The sequence below is a fragment of the Poromitra crassiceps genome, assembly GCF_964638095.1.
Source record: "Poromitra crassiceps genome assembly, chromosome: 27".
NCBI classification, from domain to species: domain Eukaryota; kingdom Metazoa; phylum Chordata; class Actinopteri; order Beryciformes; family Melamphaidae; genus Poromitra; species Poromitra crassiceps.
The window spans coordinates 15,969,462-15,974,225 of record NC_139650.1 but is presented as its reverse complement, the minus strand read 5'-3'; the positions used below and the strand labels follow the sequence as shown (position 1 = coordinate 15,974,225).

General features: G+C 41.8%; 1 pseudogene across 1 annotated transcript; it reads left to right on the top strand.

Moving 5' to 3' along the window:
* Positions 1 to 780, top strand: LOC310798990 (1-acyl-sn-glycerol-3-phosphate acyltransferase alpha pseudogene; annotated as a pseudogene). Its single transcript has one exon. The product of its transcript is annotated as a 1-acyl-sn-glycerol-3-phosphate acyltransferase alpha pseudogene (transcript).
* Positions 781 to 4,764: the final 3,984 nt, after the last annotated feature.

Genomic DNA, 4,764 nt, shown 5'->3' with positions numbered 1-4,764 from the left:
ATGGATGCGCTATGGATGGCACTGCTGCTGCTGATTCCACTTCTGCGGTGGAGCAGCAGCACGTCTGTTTTTTATTTCAAAATGTCTTTTTTCTTCATCTGGACGAATTGTTTGGCCCTGATTGCGATCCCCCTGTGCTTACGAAAATGCGGAGGTAGAGGCATTGAAAACATGAGGATTCTCTGCTCCTTGATTCGTCATGTGAAATATGTTATAGGTTTTCAGTATGAAGTGAGCGGTTCCGAGCATCTACAGACAGAGGGACCCTATATCATCATCTCCAATCACCAGAGCCTACTGGATATTTTGGGCCTGTTGGAGATCCTGCCAGACCGCTGCACCATGATCGCCAAGAGTGAGTTGATGTACATCGGACCGGTAGGCTTCGTCTGCTGGCTGGGTGGCATCATCTTTATCAACCGCAAGAATACGAGTGATGCCAGGAGTGTCATGGCCGACGCTACCAAGACTATGTTGGACGACCAAATTCGCCTGTGGGTGTTCCCAGAGGGAACGCGAAACCAGAGTGCCGACCTATTGCCCTTCAAGAAGGGTGCCTTCCACATGGCAGTGGAGGCACAGGTACCCATCATACCCATTGTATTCTCATCTTATAGCAGCTTCTACAGACCAGAAGAAAAGCAGTTCAAATCGGGAACCGTTAGAGTGAAGATCCTTCCGAAGATCGACACGAGGGGGATGACCTCGGAAGATGTGACGTCACTCTCTGACAAATCCTTCAATGTGATGCGCTCTGCTTTCCTTGATGCCTCTGGCTAGACTACTGTCACCCAGTAGAATGTTTAACACCCTCCCTATGCCCCTGTCTTAGGAACTGACCCCACTCCGCCCCCACCGCATGTTCAGGGCTGGGTAATTGGCAAGGACCTCACGATACGATACGTATCACGATACATGGATCGCGATATGATTGTATCACAATACATTTCGATACAGTACATATATTGCAATACTCTAGACAATTTACTCAAAATTAAATAATAGAGCTAAAGATACAACACACTGTGTACCACCCAGGTAGTGTAATAATATGTACATCACTTTATACTGATAACTTAGTGGACAAATTGAGTCAAAACTACTGAGTGTGTTACCGAACGCACTGACATAAAAAGTATTCTTATTGTGTCACTGACCACACGGCTGTGCAAAAACATCGATATGGGAAATATCGATACAGTATCGATTAGGGGTGGGAATCACCAGATGCAGATGCCCGGTGGCCTTGCATGGCATGGCCTGCATTTTTTTTTTTTTTTTTTTTTTTTTAATATCGATACTTGGCGTCCAAATATCGATACAATATCGTCAGGCAAAATATCGCGATATATTGCCGTAGTGGTTTTATTGCACAGCCCTACGCATGTTGTCCCGTTAACCTGGCCAGGAAACTATGTGACACAAGCGTATGTCGGGACATCTCTGGCCTGACCCAGACAGCACAGTCAGTCCTGACCCTCGCTTCCATCCAAAGGTATCACAAGTTTTAACCGAATTTTCAGAAAGTCATCAAAAGAAAAGCCAGCTGTCACCCAGCCCAGTTGTCAATCACTCTGCCCACTTCCTGTTTCCTGCTGCAGACCACGCCCACCAAGGGATCTACAGCTGTGTTTATCACGTGTTCTATCATAGCTTCTCCTCTGAGAGGCAGCCCTTATCTCAATGTCTCAGTTAACCTGAAGGAGAAGCTAAAGCTGAATCCAACAAGAACATGAAAGGCTCTGAGACTGCTGAGTTTAGCCTCCTGGAGCGACTGGTTGATCCAATAGCAACCAGTAGTCTATTCTGAGCTAATAAAACAATTTCTGGTCCACAATTGATTCTCTTTCATTCTGTTTATTTTGTTGTACGAGGCAAGGCAGCTCGCTCTATGGATCAAACATTTCATACACAGAGGCAATTTCCGGTGCTTCAAGTACAGGCGAGAGATCCACAAGATCAACAACAACAACTTAAAAAGTAAACTAGTGCCGTTCAAATCAAGTGAAATAGAAAGATAAGGGAACACTTTGTGAGTCAAAACTTGCCTTTCACACCACAGGGCCGTGTTAAATTCGTGGTCATGGCGTTTCCAAAGTCTATTTTAACCGTGAGTCACGTTTAACATTCTTGTTTAAACCTTTAACCTGCGTGCTGCGGTCAGTGCTGCGGTCAGTGCACCACAAAAGATCTGTGAATGGAGCTTTAGTCATGGGTGTCTTCTCTGTGTGTGACACCACCAACCATCTGGTGGAATACACGATCACGACTACATTTATTATTTTTATTGATATCATATTTAATGATGTTGCCGCATCCTTTATGTCATTTTGGGGTGGTGGGGGGAGGATGGACTTGAAAAAAAATCTGCTTAAATCGGGTAATCTGTAACTTTGTCCAGTAATACATACTGTTCAAAATTGGATTTGTAGGTATATTTTGAGAGTGATTATTTGAAATGGATAGATATATAATTATATATATATATATTATTATATTATATCTATAGATAGATAATTCTCCCCAAGGTCGAGGTCTGGATATATTGTCCCACATACTGACGCTCTGTGAGGGACTTTTCCCTGGTTTCCCACACTCTGTCCATTCACTGCTTTCAATAGAGAAACAATAAAAGTGTGTCTGTGTGTGTCACTGGGTGTGTGTGTGTCTGTGTGTGTGTGTGTGTGTGTGTGTGTGTGTGCGTGTGTGTGTGTCACTGGGTGTGTGTGTGTGTGTGTGTGTGTGTGCGTGCGTGCGTGCGTGCGTGCGTGTGTGTGTGCGTGCGTGCGTGCGTGCGTGCGTGTGTGTGTCACATAGGCTACAGAGTGTGACATTGGTCAAGAGGCGAAACATTAGCACTACATCTTTTGGGACTCAAACTTATCTTGAACTGTTTCCTACCCCCCCAACAACACCCCCCCCCCCCCCCCACCCGCCCATGTGATCTCCTTTAGATAACAGGTGGAATCATTTTTCACTTCCATTCACTGAGCCTCCCCTGAAACCACCTCCCACTTTGAAAAGCTCTGATAGATCAAACACAAACACAAAACCTACTGCTGACAAATATTCACAGGACTAAAGCTTTATTAATTATTTTTTTATTACAATTTTGCTGAACATGCCTTGTACTGTAGCAACAGATGATGAAAAGAAATCTAACTTTAAATGGTTTAAATGGGAAAATGGAATAAAATGTAGCAAATAAGCAAATTGCATTACATTAGTAACATGCAACTATATTTTAATTATTGTCATTATTCTCAATGTTATTATTACTTCATCGTTAATTAAAACCCCTCATTAAGTCACATAATCTTTGGTTAATGAAATAATGTGATGCTATAACATGATCAAGTAATTTAGTATAAACAGAGTTGATTGATAAGTTCAAACTGCGCATGGTGGAACAGTGGTAGCACTGTCACCTCACATTAAGAAGGTCCTGGGTTAGATTTGCAGGATGCTGTGGGAGCTGAGGGTGTCTCATCCCCATGTCCTCAGTGCCTCCTGCCCAGGTTCCTCCAGATAAGAACGCCCCGCTAAAAACATGAACAAAAAGCTGAAAATGTTTGAACTGAATTAAGGACAAGGATCAGCAATTTGATGCAACTGGGGGAAAAGCGGTGAAGTGCCTTGCTCAAGGCATCAAAACAGTGGTTGAGGGAAGGGAGAAAGTTATTTGTGCACTTTCAACACTCAGATTTTCAGAAATTGTTAGACATTTCTAACCGGTGAGTGACCTACCAGCGACAAAGCCAAGTCTCTCAAATGTAATCTCAGGATATATGACTGTACCATATAGCTAAGAGAGAAGGCTTTAATCTCAGGATATATGACTGTACCATATAGCTAAGAGAGAAGGCTTTTTAATCTCAGGATATATGACTGTACCATATAGCTAAGAGAGAAGGCTTTTTAATCTCAGGATATATGACTGTACCATATAGCTAAGAGAGAAGGCTTTTTAATCTCAGGATATATGACTGTACCATATAGCTAAGAGAGAAGGCTTTTTAATCTCAGGATATATGACTGTACCATATAGCTAAGAGAGAAGGCTTTTTAATCTCAGGATATATGACTGTACCATATAGCTAAGAGAGAAGGCTTTTTAATCTCAGGATATATGACTGTACCATATAGCTAAGAGAGAAGGCTTTTTAATCTCAGGATATATGACTGTACCATATAGCTAAGAGAGAAGGCTTTTTAATCTCAGGATATATGACTGTACCATATAGCTAAGAGAGAAGGCTTTTTAATCTCAGGATATATGACTGTACCATATAGCTAAGAGAGAATCTCAGGATATATGACTGTACCATATAGCTAAGAGAGAATCTCAGGATATATGACTGTACCATATAGCTAAAGGATATATGACTGTACCATATAGCTAAAGGATATATGACTGTACCATATAGCTAAAGGATATATGACTGTACCATATAGCTAAAGGATATATGACTGTACCATATAGCTAAAGGATATATGACTGTACCATATAGCTAAAGGATATATGACTGTACCATATAGCTAAAGGATATATGACTGTACCATATAGCTAAGAGAGAAGCAGGGAGACGAAACTTTGCAGATAATCTTTGTTTATTGAAACAAGTCACAGCAGGTAAAAGTGCCTCAAGTGAAGCAAAAATAAAGGTGATGACACATCACAACAGACACTTGGACATTTCTCCAAGACACAATGCACTCAAACAGAGTAGAGGGACAACTCGCATAAAGTTGACAATATTTGAG